This window comes from Mytilus trossulus, chromosome 12, assembly GCF_036588685.1.
Source record: "Mytilus trossulus isolate FHL-02 chromosome 12, PNRI_Mtr1.1.1.hap1, whole genome shotgun sequence".
Taxonomy (NCBI): domain Eukaryota; kingdom Metazoa; phylum Mollusca; class Bivalvia; order Mytilida; family Mytilidae; genus Mytilus; species Mytilus trossulus.
In genome coordinates, this window is record NC_086384.1 from 29,772,330 (window position 1) to 29,790,732 (window position 18,403).

The window sequence follows — 18,403 nt, forward strand, 5'->3', positions numbered from 1 at the left end:
ATTAATTTTATCTGTTAAATTTATTAATACTATTCGAATTCTAAGTAATTGGTTTTTTTTTCTTTGTATCAATAATAAACATCCTGTTGGAATACGTTTAGACCAGTCTTAGTTTTGGGCCCTTTAAGGCTTGCAGATTGTTTTGAGCCAAGAGTCCGCGTTGAAGAAGAAATTCCAATGGCTAATATCTCGAAAACAAGCACATTGACCCCTATACTTTTTTTGCTTTTTTAATCCCCTATAAATATATAATAGTTTCATGGAACGTTACTTATTTTGAAACTTAGCAGAACACTTCCTTGAGGACTTATTTCATTTTTTCCTGTTCAAGGCATTTTGTTTTCAATTTGGCTTTGACTTATGAGTTGGAATACCGTTGTGGTATAGTCTTTGCTTACTTTTTTTAACACACAACTGTTAATAATATTAAATACATGTAGTTTTGTGAGGACATGGGGATGCATAGTTTGCTTTGTTTAGAAAGTTACATTGTAGTTGTAAAATCCAATCAATTTGTAATTTCCTGGAAATGAATTGCAAAATTGTATTGGTTTTTTTTATTTTAAAATGAGAATTAAAAGTAAAATCGAGAAAAAGAAAATGATTTTTGAAATAAATTCGTGAATAAGTGTTTTATTTGGTCTCTCGACCAACTATGTTTTATATCCAACTTGCCTTGTAAATCTATAATTAAAGACCATTTTGTGCGACGCGTAATAGATAAAGGAAGATGTTGTGTGAGTGCCAATGAGACAACTCTCCATCCAAATAACAAAATATAAAAGTAAACCATTATAGGTCAATGTACGGCCTTCAAAACGAAGCCTTGGCTCACAATGAACAACGAGCTGTAAAGGGCCCCAGAATTACTAATAGTAATAGTTCTGTTAAATTATGAGAATGTTATTAAGACCTGTGGGTGATATAGGCTTAATGGTTCTTATCTGCAAAAAACTTATGGAGATATGGGTTGAGTTTTTATATCGGCCCACATTAAAATATTCAATTTCGTAAAATCCAATACTTTTGACTAGACTGTATGCCTATATGGTCATTTTATGAAATAAACCTCTAAAATCGAGTTTGCCTTGCACTTGTAATCCTTTGCAAGGATAGAAGCATTTGAACCAAAAATTTATTAAAAAGTAAACCTGATAGTCACCTTTGTAAAGGAAACATATTTGGCCTAGCCTTCCAGATCGTAAAGTTGAGATCAACTTTACCGTAAAACATCAAATGATTATAATGCACGTATAAAGTCGTTAAAACTTCGTGATATATAAAAGATGTGCAGTTGGGAAACGTTTACAGGACACATATAAAACCAAATGAGAACTGCTCTTTATTTGAACATACAAAACAATCAATCATGATGGTAAATCGGCATAAATGAATGATTTTTTTCTGTATTCTACTTTGATATCCAATAAGATTTGAATAATGTCTTAACATGAGAGTTTAACAATTTGATATCTCTACTCCCTTTGCAAATCAAATTTCAACTTCTGTATGCCAATATCTAACTATCATACAAGTGAGAGGTTTAGCTAGCTATAAAATCAGGTACAATCCACCATTGTCTACATAAGAAAATTCCTGTACCAATTCAGGTTTATGACAGTTGTTATTCTTTCGTTTGATGTGTTTGAGCTTTTCATTTTGGCATGTGCAATATGATTATCAGTGTATTTATTACATTTGCGTTTTTTCAAGACGACTTTTTTCGTTCCCGGTTAACAGACAATTAAGGCATGCATATTGTCATAAATATTATTAATTTTTCAATTTTAAATGGGCTGGCACACTATTTTGAGGTATTAAACCTACTTATAGTTCATTGTATATAATACATCTATGACAGCAAGTATCAATATAGATATAATTCGACAAAGTTACATTTACGCACGAATGGTACCTTTATCTGACAATTGTAACCGTAGGAATTATGATAAAGCACATAATCGGTTGAATTGGTAGGTCACAGAACTAAGTCAATCCAATATGTGGAAAGCAGGAATTTGTTTGTTTCTGGCAATTTTAGGTAAATGTATAAAAATTTTATTATTAGTGTCGAAATATAATTGATATATTAATGAAAGTGTATAGGTATGTTCTTACAATATTTTTGCGCATACACATTCTTTGATTGCTCATGTTTTGTCTTTTTCGATTTTGTACTAGACATTAAATTCATTGTCGACTTTACGAAAAACAAAACAATTTAAGTGCTCCGCAAAATTCCATTGGAAATGTCAGAGATGTGTCAAACACGTTTAAATTTGGTATTTAATCAAGCAATATTGATACGAATTATATACGGTAAATCATGTCCATATATGTGAAAGGATTATGACTTAATTGTAGTGCAGTAATCATAGTTTGATTTAATAAAATTGTCGATTTCTGAAGGATGCGGGTATCGAAATTAAATCGATTACGAGATTCAAAGGGCAAATATTTCAACTAACTTATCTGAATCATATGAAACTGGAAGATTCTTAAAAACCTTTTTATTATAAACAAAAACAATGATGTTCGTTTATATTTCACCAAATTGACTTTTTACATATCTTTTAAACTTGTTAGTTGTAGTTAATGGTTCTAATAATAACAAGGATACATGTCTGGAAAAATCGGTCCAGTGCTTTATAGACCCGTGCCTTTTAAGTGAATGTCCAAACTTCCCTACAGCAGTTTGCAGGTGAGATTTAAAATTACAGTTTATTACAAAACGAATAAGCTCTGCTACAAGTGCATTTGTTTTTGATTAATATTAAAGTATGCATATTCTAATTAATCTATAATACTCTTTCAACATATAGCATTCTTCATAGAAAGCTTGTTGTCTTCCTACTATTTATTAAGATTACAATATTATAAAATTGAAAACAGGTCTAGAATAATTAAGACAGAATCGTTAACTGAAGTAGGAGCGAAAGATACCAAACGGACAGTCAAACTCATGGATCGAAAAATAAACTGACAACGCCATGGCTATAAAAGAAAAACACAAGCAAACAAATACTAGTACAAACGAAACAGCATAGAAAACTAAATACTAAGCAACTTGAACCCTACCAAAAACTTGTGGTGGTCTCATGTGCTCCGGAAGGTTAAGCAAATTCTGTTCAACACGTGGCACCCGTCGTTTGCTTATGTTATTACAAATCCGGTATTAGTCTAATTTGGTAGGTCATATTCGTGAAAAGGAAGAGGAAACTGACAAGAAAACGACAACAAAACGTTTAATCAAATTACCAAACCAAAGTTAAATATAACAAATAATATTTCAAATTGAAAGCGGGAAAGAGGGTACTCCGCAGATCATGTATATGAATGTCATCGTTTTATCGCAAGATGCTCAAAACGTGTCAAAGGTTTTTTTTAAATCTGGACTTAGAAAAAACAAAATGAATTGGTCGATACAATGCATCAGAAGAACTTTCCGACATATTTTAAGTTAAAAAACCCAGTATATTTCATTGAATGATGAAAACTTTGTTAAGGTATATATGTAAAGATTGCTTGCATAAATTGCACTTTGACTTCCTGTCGTTTAATTCATGTACCCATAATTTTGTAAAATAACAGAGCCCGCGCCACAATCAATAAAATGGTTAAATTATAACGACAGCTGTATTTGTTGTCCTTGTAGCATTTATCATTGAAATGGTTCAAATTGTGTTGGATAATTATTTAAATTATAGTTATATATAGCTGATGATTAGTTAAATATATATGTATATATAAATATGTTTTATGTTATTAAACAAATTCATATTTTCTAACTACATTAAAGTAGGGATTACTCATACTTATTCATAAATATATTATTTTTTTCAACTCCGTATTTATTTTAACACATGTATATTTCACGGATTTTTCTAAGGCTTCCGATCATCAGCTGCCCAGCCAAAATTTTAAATATTATGATACTCTTGTTAGATGCTTAATTTCAAGGACAACAAATACAGCTGTCGTTATAATTTAACCATTTTATTGATTGTGGCGCGGGCTCTGATATTTTGCAAAATCTTAATAATAATCTTCTCCTTGCTCTTACCTACGAATTAGCACATAGCTCAACAGTACTATATGTCTTTCATACTAACCATTGATGAAAACCCTACCCCAGGTAATATGCTAATTGTACGTACAACATTGAAACTGTTACTTTTACAGGGCTAATTATTGTGGAGGCTGTAACTCTGAATTCTTTCAAGCAGGACAAGTAGTGGATTGGTAAGTTTTATCATTTACTAAAGAAGTAAAATTGATAAGTGAAACAGGAAAAGTGTCAAGGAGACAATAACCCAATTTATAAAGACCAGAAAACAGTGGCCCTTCAAACATATGGTAATTTTAAACACTTGGTGGACTGTTGTGTTAGTAATTTGTTAAGTACAGACATCTGTGACTCATTTATTGTATCTCTTGCTTGTTAACACTTAAGTTGTGAGTCCGAATCCAACACATGGCAATTCCGTTTCAATTCTTTAAAATTAGTAAGGAATGCTAGTTTTTTTCTGCCGAAGGTTTGTGGTTCTCTTTCGACATTCCAGTTTCCTCCACCAATAAATGTGCCATAAAAAAATAACCTATAGTGATAAAAGTGGCGTTAAACATAAAAATACAATTTTTTACTTTAATCATACAATCATAATAAATACATACCGAAATCTCCAAATTAACCTAATATGAACGCCACCAGGAAATAACTTTATTATAGAGCGAATAATATAAACCAGTATTAATAATAATAAAAAAAAATTCCTCGTAAAATTATATAATTATTATGTTCCCTATGCAGAACATCGTTAGTTGTATATAGAAAGGATAACTATCTTCCTTTGCGCTAGTATGTATAGTTCTAGGGCGGAAAATATGACTCGGTCTGTTGTTTTTGTACTAACGTCGTTTTTTATAATTTCAGCCATGCAACACTACCAATCGTCTAGCACGGACAACATTGAGGATGCATATTCATTCTATAAGCCGCTAATGACAATGACATGATAAAGTTTTATATAGCTAGTATATATTATCCAATATGCAATAGTTAATAAAAAAGATCAAGATATTTATTTTTTCTCATTTATTTCAACAAAGTAAATGGCATTAAAAACTTTTTAAAAAGAAATAAATGTACAACGAATTAAACAGATAAGGCGATATGAAAATTATCCAGCTGCAAATGTTTGCACCTGTCCTAAGTCAGGAATCTGATGTACAGTAGTTGTCGTTTGTTTATGTAATATATACGTGTTTCTCGTTTTGTTTATATAGATTAGACCGTTGGTTTTCCCGTTTGAATGGTTTTATACTAGTAATTTTGGGGCCCTTTATAGCTTGTTGTCGGTGTGAGCCAAGGCTCCGTGTTGAAGGCCGTACTTTAACCTGTAATGGTTTACTTTTTAAATTGTTATTTGGATGAAGAGTTGTCTCATTGGCACTCACTCCACATCTTCCTATATCTACTTATCTATAAAAGTCATATCAATATGAGGTCAAGATTGACTAGGAGAGTTGAAACCTTAACGACGGGTGTGAATGGCTACATTAAGGTATATGCACTTTTACCTTTTAATGCTGACTCTATTTCTATGACATATGCTTTTTTTTGTACAATTCGTTCTTCAGATTCCTTTTTGTACAATCCTTTTTTAGATTCTGTTTCTCATACTGCAAATGAGAATTAAAGGAAGCGCATAACTACCTTTCTTTTCCTAGATATGTATTCTTCAATACATTTCCGATTTTAATATCTTATTATAGAAATTAAAACTTATTTTCTAATAAATGTAGTACTACATACATTCGTACTGTCTGGCTGTTTTAAAACTGCCTATATGATATGGATTTGGCTCACTGTTGTTGTTCTAATTCGCTTTCTTATTTTATTAGTCTGCTTGTCAATTATACCACATATCATCATCATATACAACTGACCTTATTGATCAATATTATTTATGACTAACATAGAGATGTGTGTAAAACATTAATACTGTATAGGAGTATCCTAGTAGCAACACACGAATGACGTTCAGTGGTGAAAAACAGTTCCAGTGAAGAGAAAAATGTCCAGTTTAAATTCCCCCGAGACTATCAACATGGATTGTATAGAAAAAAGGGACATGAATTCTTCTTCAATTAACACAGTGTGATGAAGATATTGGTATCATAAAATTTCAAAACAGCAAACCAAATATCTACCGTAATCAATGAAAGTTAAGTAAAACAAAACATTAAAATTTAGTTTGTAAACATTTTATTCGCTTTGTTTAGTTGTTTAAACTGGATATAAGAAACCAATCAAAAACACTCAGTATAATAGACAAAAGTACGGACTTTTATCAAAGAATATGGTAAAGTGGTATCTTCAGATAACATGAATTAGTTGTAGGACGAGAATTTCTACTTGTCGGCAGATCTGCGTTGTGTAGTCGAACAGAGGTTAATCGCCCAGTTCGAGATAACCAAATTCCTGTCAAAGTATTACATGAAATATTTTTTTGACATGAAGGCGGAACTTTGTCTTTTCCTATTGACATATATTGGTAAGAACGTTTTACAATGACAGCTTTGGCTATAGTTATAAGATATATTACATAAAAAGCAATAATTTATTAAGAAAGGTTTTGTAAATTTTGGCTGTACATTTTTTTTGCATGAAATTGTAAATTCGCTTTCTTTGGTACATTTGAAATATGTTAATTTTGAAATCGCATTATTTCATAATTCTGGATTTTAAAAAACTTTGCATTGTAAACACCAATTCATCTATAATAGAATTAATCAAAATCAAAGCAACATTTATTTAGAACTTTCAAGATATTTCTAAGTTTAGTTCAGTTAATTTTATAAATATTTGTATGAGGAAATTGAATGTCCATATCCTTTATTAAATATGTGTTCGTTTTATGGTGGAACTATCTCATAATTCCGGATGTACATGATTCTGTAATACCAATCAATCCCATCATTACATTATAGGATAAAAACAACAAAAACAAACAATGAAATTATTTCAAAGTATCGTGTCTTTATTTGTATGTAGCATATAACTATCGCCTTGCACACTATGCATATGGTTGTTCATTTTATATCTTGATAAATACAATATCAAAATTTACTATACACTCAACTATGTGCTCATTGTCATCAGACGTAATAACGTTTCCCAATTTCAAATTTCAGTGTAAGTGTGTTTTTTACTTTTTTTGTGAAGCCTTGCGTTGTCAATTATTCTTCGACGTATGAGTTTGTAATTTACCCCTTGGTATAGGTTCAATCACTTTTTTTTTTTAAAGGAATCTAACTTTAATGAATCCATGTGTAGTTTCAGAACGTATTTGTTCAATCATGTACTATATTTTACCAATCAAAAGTACTTTCGTTAGTGTTTGTTTATACTTCATTCAAGAAAGAAATGGAATGCATCCTCTGACAGTTTCAGTGCATATAGGATATCAAATCTTAATGAATCTCTCTGTATCAATCTGTTCTTTTTACTGTACGGTTATCATTTATTCGAAATTCTAATATGACGTGCTTCTTTCGCTTTGTGAATAAACCTATTCTCTAAATTTAATGAAATGTGTTTGTACATGTGGATATTGACTACTGCAGAATAATGAATTTTATCAAATTGTCATGCATTTAATATATTTCATTAACTTAAAACACTTCCAAACTCTTAAATGATGCACATGTTGTTAATTATTCTTTTATTATGCCTGTCATGTTCGCATTTACGAATTGACATATTTGACCTAGATACGACAACCGTTCATGTTAGCTGTTTCAAACTCCTCCCTCTGAAACATCACATTGCCGGTCATTTGCTTAATACCAAACAAATAAAAGAGAGATTCATTGAAAAGCCTACACAAGCGTTCTACACTTGGACATATAAATTACATTTATTGTCATAATCAGAATCCAAATAATTGGTGCACGGTATAATTTATTGTAGTTTTAACATGGGTAGACATTGTATTCGTGTTATTATAGTCCTCACTATTTCTCAGGCAAAACAAATCACGAATATAATGACTACCCATGTTCAAACTACAATAAAGTATAGCTTGCATCAATTATTTATAGGTTAATCGGATAAATATTTAGATAAAGCCAATAACTCAAATAAGTATATTCTTATCTTTTGAATAATAGTACGCTTTTACAATATGTTTTATTCATCAGTACTGGTATATGATTTTGTCAGAACAAACAACCTCCAAACAAAGCCAGCTGTAGCTAAATAATTGATTGAATAGTAAATACTGAACAAGAAGCTAGCCTAGCTGCTATTAATATATATGTAGCAGCTAGGCTAGTTACACGTTTACTAGTCATAAATCTACGTAGCCCTATGATGCCGCTATGACATTGAACGCAACCCCAGGTCACCAACGAATCCTCAAAGTGTTGAAATACGGGTTCTGTAAAGTGCAGGGTTGCTCTCAATATCGTAGCGGCTACATAGGGCTAGATAGATTTATGACTATTAAATATGTAACTAGCCTAGTTGTTATATAGACATTGATATCAGCTAGGCTAACTACTCGTTCAGTTGACAAAAATATACGTAGCACTACGTAGCCGCTACAAAATTAAGCATTAAGCGTAATTCCGAGGCAGTAAGTTTATTTGCTGAATACCTTAAATCCTGCAAAGTATGTACAGGCATTAATGTTCATGACTATAATGAAAATAAGAATAAATAAAAAGACATATATTGCAAGTTTAAACACATGATGTAAAATAATAAAAACTGACATTTGAATGTAATAAGAGGAACGAAAATCATACGTAAAATATTAATGTTTAAACTCATTGAATAAACCTCTTGTAACATTGTGCTACATCAGATTTAGGGAAATAAGCCTAATGCCTTGACATTTCAGGCAATAAATTATGTTTTAGGATATAAGCCTGATGCGCCTAATTTCACTTATTGCCGCTAACATATGCATGTTAATATTCTGCACATTATCCTATTCTTTTGTTAAAACTGATTTGTCATTTCTAAAGGCTCAAGACATATACTATGCATATGATTGGTTATGATATAAATTTTCAGTTTCCGTAGGTGGCTTATTACTTACGGAACCATGTTCGGAGATTATATTTGACTGTATTGACCCATGTACGGTAACGAAATGTGACGCTTATCCCCATGCGACTTGCAAGTACGTATACATATATTTTAATAGAAGTGTCTATTCCTGTATTTACAATACTATGAAAATAAGATTCGATAATTTCGTCTCAATGAGACAACTCTCTACCAGAGACCATATAACGTTAACTTTAATAGGCCACCATACGGCCCCCAACTATGAGCAAAACAAAATAAATTACTACGGATATATATCTCATCATTTTGCGTTTTTGAATCCAAAAAACGATGTTAAACTACATACCAAAAAATACAGGAATCATTTTTGCTTTGTAGATTTTCAGCCTACCTAATGTTGCATAGAAGGAGTCGACCGTTCTGACAAATATATTTTTATAGTATTTAGATTATTCATGTATTCAATTATTGCTACACATATTTTACATAATGTAAATTGTTGGTTATTTCTTTAACTTCTACTCGATTTATCCTATTCCTTACCTGTTGATTTTTTTTATTTAGGAATTATGAACCCTTCTTGAACCATGTGTATTACGAACTTTTCAAACTGCAATAGTATCTAAACAGCAAAGATAATGAATAATATAGATGGGCTAATTTGTACATATAACAAGGGGAGATTTTGTGCAAAGTTTTGTTTTTTATTGTGTCATTGCAACCTTTAAATTTAAAAAAAAAAATCGTACTGAGTCACTCAGGTCAAGCGCACCCCAGAAGTTGTACTTTAATTGGTCAATATTTATATTTGTGTCAGCTAATATATACATTTATGAACTTGTTTTAAGGAAATCATTGATAGCACTGCATGCAATAATCCTTTGTTTACGAAGCACTGAATTGCCAAGTATGAGAGTGCGAGCAGAAAGGCTGTCGATTTTCTATAAAAATCTAGGTTTTATTTGCGACAAAATCCCCCTTTTCTAATAAATGCATGAAACAATAGAAAATAAAGCTTTTCACGAAGTTTCCCCTTAGAATGTGTTCCAATTGGCACATTTCTATTATTCATTATCTTTGCTGTTTTGATACTATTGCGAGTTAAAAAAAAAATATGATTCACATGGCTACAGAAGAGATCATAAACTTTATTCAACGTGTAGTTCGTTTGATCTTAGTTCTTCGTTGGTCAAAATTGGATTACGACGTGCAATTGTATTGTCATAGTCTCTATAGTTTTTATTTCTCTAAGCTTATGTCTCACCAAATTGATTAAAAAAATGAGAATGGAAATGGGAAATATGTCAAAGAGACAACAGAGAAAAAAGTTAACCGAATACCAATGGGTCTTCAAAAGTGAAACAATCTCGCACAAGAAGGTGTGTTTCATCTGACTCCTAATGAGAAATGTGTTCAGTGATAATAGAGGCCCTACTGACTTAACTTCAAAACATAAAAATGAACATTTTTTTTTTTAAAAACATACACGACTTACAAAGGATAGAGGTTCCTGATTCAGGACAGGCACAAACAACGCGACTGAGTTAGACATATTTTGTGAGATCTCACCAATTTGATTTATGCCTCCATTTATATTGCTTTTCAGAAGTAACTACTGTGGCGGATGTACCGCAGATTTCTTTGTACATTTCGACTGGGTCAATTGGTAAGTTCGTGAAGTTTATGTTCACTTTGGAAACCGGCTAGAATTTAAATTTCCTTAATATACCACCAGATACTCGATTTAGTCAAGTTTAGAGATAGTTTCTGCAAGATTGCATTTACGATTTGAACTGGAGCATTCACCTTGTTCTCATAATGTGTTAGAAAATTGGAGGGAATTACATTGCATAGCTTCAACAACATATAGCTGTGGCAATATCTCAAAATTGTTTCAGCACTACACCGACCCAAGTTCTAATATGTAAAAAATATTCAATTTGATATGCTTGGTTGCTGTTTTGTGTACATTCAAGTACAAATATATTACATGTATAAGTGAAGATATTATATTTATGTTTATGCAAAAACTGCTATTTCTACAAGACAAAATTGGAAGCTAATTGTTCTTCTGTAATCAGAAAATGAATATGAATGAAATATGCTGACAGGGTATACAGAACGAAACATAAACAATCACATGTATGATAGATACCAAAAATGTTGAGATTTTCATGTTCAAATGTTTGACATAAATATAATTTTGACGTGCTTTTCTTTTTCTTTTTCAGCACAAAGGCAGCACCATCGAACTAAGATTGCATGCAAATATATATATATATATATATATATGTATATTAAAGTTGATGTTTACGTGTCTGTTTATTATTAGTTTTAACATAAACAAAACATATAATCTTAGTTTAAGGTTCACTGTTTTGGGAATACGTATCTGATCCTTTTTGTCGAATCTATTGATTTCGGTCCTGAAAACAAGCTTAAAATCCATTGAATGTTTTTTATTACTTATTGGTAATCAAGTCTTTACGGCATGTTTTTTATTAGTTTTATTTGGTTCTGAACCTTCTGTCAGTAACTGCAAGTACTCTCGTAGTTAAATTAAAATGAAAACGACATATCTGTATACATGTAAGAGACAACAAGCCAATAAAAGAATTAACACAGACACGAATGGGGTTTCATACATATGGCAATTTTATTTTATAGTTATTTTAGGATACTAGCAATCTAAATTGATAAAATCTAGTCCAACTACTATGTACCTAAATATGGGCAACGGTGGCCAAGTGGTCTAAGAAGTGCATATACCGTATACCTAGTCTGTCAACAATAAAGTTATGAGTTCGCGTAGTATGCAGAGTTCTTGTGTGTAACACTATTGCTGAGTATGTTGCATTTGCACAATTGTCGTTTCATTTTTATGTTTTAACGTAGTACTATCTTTGTCCGAAATATGAAGATGATGTTTGCAAGTGGACTTCGATGAGTGGTCAATGCTTCTTTAAGGTGGTATGGGAGTCTAAAATAAAAATGATAGAATTTGTTCATACTTTGACAAAATGTAGTATCTATTGATTCATGATCAAAAATATTATAAAAATGATAGGTCACCGTGCATTTTCTCAAGCTACAGGTTGTGACAAAATGACAAATTGTGTATGGATTATACAGGTAAAAACACCATTTTGTGAATAAAAACTAAACAAAATGATAGAATTGTAAAATAAATTAGGAAAAGATTGCTTTCAGACAATGCTTTGAGAATATTAAAAGAAAAGATAGGGTCACCGTACGTTTTTTCCGGCAAAAAGACAAAATAGGAAAATTTCATGTAGAGTCCTTCAGAAAATGCACTGTTATAGAGTTACCTCCCCTTAAAATGCCAATTTGAAATATATTCATAAACAACCAAAATTAATCTACACTTGTAAAAATATTTATATTTTTAAGTTATATTCTTGTAAATTGGTTCTTTTAAATGAAAATTCACATTAAATTCTGCATTCCTGCATCAAATTTTGTTAACTTGATAGAAAATATGGAGCTTACATTCTCTGTTTTTTACAATCCAAGATGGCGAAAGACACCCATACCACCTTAAGTTAACGTTGTTAGTTTATTATGTAGACAAAAACAGATCTGGAAACTATACAATGTCAAATAAATAAAAGCAGATGGTTAAAATGATAATATATATATTTTTATTTCAGTCACGAAACACTACCAATCGTATAGCCAGGAGAACATTGAGGATGCATACATGTATGCATTGATTAAGCGTCTAGTAACAATGGCATGATACAGTATTTGTATAGATAGTATATTGTATGCAGTAGCCAATAAAAAGATCAAGATGTTTTGCTTTGTTTTCCTTATTTATGTCAACAAAGTAACTGGCAATGAGAAAGTTTTAAAATGAAATGGATGTACAAGAACCTAAGCAAGAGAAAGAGGTATTAGATCAAAAAAGAGCTAACATTTATAATAGTCATATCAACCTAAGGGTAAGTTTGTTCGAGAAAGTTGAAACCTTAGTTTCTTTATAAGTTCTTAATTTATAAACAGACAATTTAAAAGATTTGTTGGATGGTAAATGCAGCGACGGGTGCGTATGGCTTCATTAAGGTATATGCATTTCATCTTCCAAATAGTAGCTCTGTTTCTATGAAATGTTGTTCGTGCATTCGTTCATAAGAAAGTATCTCCAAACTTTTCTTATATGGAAAATTGGGATTAAAGGAACCTTCCTCTTCCTTCCTGTTCTTTCATTAACAAAAATCCGACTAAAAAATCAATTTGTAGAAACTAAATATTATCGTCTACTGAGTAAATGTACATACATGATGAAAGGTCAGCTGACTATATGATATGGAATTTACTCATTGTTAAAGGTCGTATGGTGACCTATGGTTGCCCAAATCCGCATCTTTTATTATTTGTCGCATTTGCAATCATACCACATCTAACCATATAAACATACCACAAATCTTATGTGTTGATATTTAAAATTAATAAAATGGATATGTGTTATAATGTTATTTTACGTGTAAATGAAAGCATTCCAACGTCACAAAATAACTAAAATTGGTACGAACAGTTCTAATGAAAAGAGAAGTGTCCAATGTAAACATTGATTGCAAAAAAATGGAGGTATATTAAGTTCTGCTCCAATCTTTTTAGAAAAAAAAAAATTATTCACTGTAAATGCCTCTTTTTACTTTAAAATTTCTCTTGAGTTTACATTTAAATAAATCAGAAATATTGATGTGTTGAGTATGCGTCGTTGGTGCATCGCTAGATTAAAAACCAAATTCAGATCTCTTCAGCTATAGACACGACTTAGTCCTTAAAATATAAAGAACATGTCACGCTCAGCATTAATGCTCCGGGGTTCGTGAGTTCATTTAACACACCTTAAGATATGGGTATCACTAAATTTCTTAAGACAGACCCAATTTCTACCGTAACAAAGTTAAGCAGAAAAAGATCATCATTGTTTCATTTTAAAACATTTTATTCCCTTCCTTTGGTGGTTTAAACTGATAATAAGAATTCAATAAAAACACTAAGTATAAAAGATAAAAAGTCAAATCAGAAAACAATACAACTCCGAGGAAAATTCAAAACGGAAAATGGTAAAATCAAAGCTCTAACACATCAAACGATTAAACAACAACTATTATATTCCTGACTTGGTACAGGCATTTTCAAAGTAAGGAATGTTATCAAAGTATGACTAGGTAAAGTTATATCTTAAGATGACTTGAATTAGTTTTAGGACAATAATGTCTACTACTTGTCGTCATATCTTCATTGTGTAGTCCAACAGAGGTTAATCGTCACGTTCGAGATAACCAAATTCCTGTCAAAGTATCACACTTAATATTTGTTCAACATGAAGGCGGTACTTTGTCTCTGCCTTTTGGCTTCAATTGGTAAGAACTTTTTATAACGAATAATTTAGATATAAAAATTTCAATTCTCAAAGTGTTGAAACAAGGGTTTTGTTTAGATAATTGTGCGACACTCTACATCTCTACATACAGGATATATAATTTACATTTGGACCAAACGTGGAGATGTGTTTGTACATTGTAAATTCACACCCTAAACAACCGAACAGAAATCAAATATTTTAAGCATTGTTTTTAATTGCTGATCGAGAAATATCTTTTAAACAGCAACACACACAGATAAATATAATGAAGGGTGAACATGTTTTTGGTGAATATGCTTTTTGATACTATATATGTTCTTAACTTAAGGGAACATATTTTTTTTAAATATTCTTATGAAAAGTTCTTATTTAATTCCACTGCTTAAATAAGTACTAAAACATTTCCCAGCATATTCTCCTTTTCTTTTCAACTGATTTGTCATTTCTTAAGGCTAATTACATGGATGTATATGTATGAGTATGATATTATTTTTAGTTTCCGTAAGTGGCTTTTTCTTGAAGGAACCATGTCACGGGGCTGTATATAACTGTTTTGTTGAACCATGTGCGGTAGCAAAATGTGACGCTCATCCTTACGCGACATGCACGTATGTATATATATATTTTTAACATTTACCGTACCCATTTTCAGGACCAGATGCACATCTCGACAATATATGTCTCTTCGGTGATGCTCGAGGCCACATATTTGTTCATTAAAAAGACGAAGAGCTAAAATACAAAAATATACAAAAAGTATAACCAAAGCCCGTGAAGGAATCAGAGCTTTGCATGAAGAAGATACATAATCCTTAATTTAAAATAATTATTAATATTTTGTAAAAGGAAAATTTGATAACGAAAAAAAATACGTATTTGCATGCCAGTACCTAAGTAGTGGCTACTGGACTGATGATACCCTCAGCGACTAACAGTCCACCAGCAGAGAAATTAACAGACGTGTCTATAACTGTTTTCCTGTATTCACATTACTATGAAAATAATAAGATACGATGAGTCCATCACAATGATATAACTCTCCAAACCCAATTACGTTAAGGTTAGCACTTTTTTGTACTAAGTAAGGAAAATGACCATTTTTATATTATACTGTGAAAGTACTTTTATTCGTGGGGTACCAATTTTCGTGGTTTTCGTGGGTGACTTGATCCACGAATTTAAGTGTCCAACGAAATAAAACAACCATTGTCCAAATCAAGACATGGAAAGATCCTGATCCGTAGGTTTTACTACTGATATGATCTAGATAATATATTGAATGACGCCAAATCTGAGAATACTTTAAAAGCAGTCACAGAACTACAACTACATACGGCATTATACCCATTTAATCTTTAATTACCTAAACTGTACAACTTTTTATCTTTTAATTATCATAAAAACATTTTTGATCGATGAAAGTCAGATTTCCGGTTTTGTTATGCTAGTATGATAAAGTGTTCATTTTATATCATCATAGTTCTCGTACATATATGGAAAATAATAATTGCATGCTTAGGCTTGATTTTGATAAGAATTATTTGACATTTCAAGATACGTTTATAACATTTGTTATGTTACTGTTCTCTTTAGGTGACATGTTAATGGCCTAATTAACACCTTTGATGGATCACTTTATGATGAGCTAATTACTGTTATCACTACGATTTACAGGAGTCAATGTTTACTTTGCAATTTCCTTCAATCCAGACATTTTGTAACCTTCGTTTCTGATTAAATTTAAATTTGGTTTTTTTTTTAGAGATTTGAAATCCACGAATTTAAAAACCCACGAACATGTAAATATTGCTCAAACCACGAAAATTGATACCCACGAATTAAAGTACTTTCACAGTAGTTCGTTTCTGTGTGTGTTACATTTTAATGTTGTGTTTCTGTTGTGTCATAGTTTTCTTATAATTTGATACGTTCCCCTCAGTCTTAATTTGTAGCCCGGATTGTTTTCTCTCTATGGATTTATGAATTTCAAACAGCAGTGTCCCAGGTTAGGGGGGGGTGGGACCCCGTTAATATGTTTAACCCCGCCACATTATTTATGTATGTGCCTGTCCCAAGTCAGGAGCCTGTAATTCAGTGGTTGTCGTTTGTTTATGTGTTACATATTTATTTTTCGTTCATTTTTTACATAAATAAGGCAGTTAGTTTTCTCGCTTGAATTGTTTTACATTGTCTTATCGGGGCCTTTTAAAGCTGACTATGCGGTATGGGCTTTGTTCATTGTTAAAGGCCGTACGTTGACCTATAATTGTTAATGTTTGTGTCATTTTGGTCTTTTGTGGATAGTTGTCTCATTGGCAATCATACCTCATCATCTTTTTTATGTATACTATTGTTGTCTTTATTATGCCATCATACGGCCGTCAACAATGAGCCAAACAAAGTAGCTTATTACGACATTCATTGTATATTTCATCATTTGTATAATTGAATGCAAAAATAACGTTAAACCACTGTAAAAGACCAAAAAAAAAAAGGTTTCAGTTTCGCTTGGAAGATTTTTAGCCTACTCGACATTATTGATTGACAGTCATGATAGTAAAGCATTTCACAGAAGACGTATTAAACCTGTCTTTCTGTCACATGATCAAACAGTTTTTTACAGTATTTTAAAGATGAATAATTGTTCACATCAGTTTTAAGTTGATACACAGATTTTACATTATGTAAAATGTTGGTAAAATTGTGTCTAGGGCTAATTCGGTATGTTATAATTGTTTTAATGTGAATCCATCTTTATACTATGAGCGACATTCTGGTTAAATATTTATGTAGAATAGATAGGTATCTAGAATTAGAAAAGGGGGAGGGGACGTTTAAAAATATGGATTTAGTACCATATATTGAAATATGTTAATCTATAATTCATTACAAACCCAAATAGTTCAAACCAAGTATTGTTTTTTGCAGTTGTTCTTGGCATACCATGTTAATATAATATGAACATAACAATGAGACACAGAATATATATATTTTTTTTTCTTCTCTAAGTTGTATGTCTAACCAATAAGATTGATGCATTCGTTTTAATATAATGCTTTTCAGAGATAACTACTGTGGCGGATGTCACGCAGATTTCTATGTTGGGTCACACAAGGTCAATTGGTAAGTTCGTGGAGTTTATTTTCACTTTAGGAAACTGAGCTTATTGAATTTCCTGGATACATCAACATATACCTGAGGTTGAAGTGATAAAACTTTGCTCAGTGCTTGGAGCAAAAAAATCATGCTCGAAACACCAAATCCTGTATTTTGATTGGTTGATTCTCGAGTCTGAGTACAAAAATCTTGCTCGAAAGTTTTATGACCGTAAGGCCAGATTTGTTAAAATTGAGAGATTCTTACGATATCAACTGGAGCATTAATCATGTTCTCATAATGTATTAGAAAATTGGAGAAAAATACATTGCATATATTCGACAAGATACAGCTGTAAACATTTTATCAGGAAATATTTCGATTTTTTTTCCAGCAATACACCGGCTATAATATGTAACAATAATTCAATTTGAGTTGACTTATTATAAATAAAGAAAAGAATTTTTCTACAAGTCAAGTTTGAAACATAATAACTCTTCTGAAATCAGAAAATGTAAATAAATACAATATGTATACATGTTAGAAATATTTTTTATTCAGATTCGTAAAAAAACCCATTTAGCTAAACAATTTGAAGCAATGGCTGGATAAATGCCAAAACACATTGAAATGTTTATGTCCGAATGTTAAAAATAAATATTAATAATTTAGACGTGATTTTCTTTTTCAGCACAAAGACAGCACCATCAAGCTAAGACTGCATTCACACGACTGTTTCCTTATTTGTATATTAAAGTTATTGTTTAAATGGCTGTTTATTATTAGTTTTAGGGGCCTCGATGTTCTAAGTAGTTCTACTACAGTAA

At 31.3% G+C, this 18,403-nt stretch overlaps 1 long non-coding RNA gene across 2 annotated transcripts; it reads left to right on the top strand.

Annotated features, from left to right (window-relative positions):
* The first annotated feature begins 8,861 nt into the window (after positions 1-8,861).
* Positions 8,862-12,980, top strand: LOC134693441 (uncharacterized). 2 transcript variants are annotated; one of them, XR_010102405.1, is made up of 4 exons: positions 8,862-9,194; positions 10,689-10,748; positions 11,314-12,049; positions 12,646-12,980. It is a non-coding gene; the product is annotated as an uncharacterized LOC134693441 (long non-coding RNA). The 2 variants fall into 2 exon arrangements; XR_010102404.1 differs by lacking the exon at positions 8,862-9,194 and having other exon boundaries at positions 10,506-10,748.
* The last annotated feature ends 5,423 nt before the right edge of the window (positions 12,981-18,403 follow it).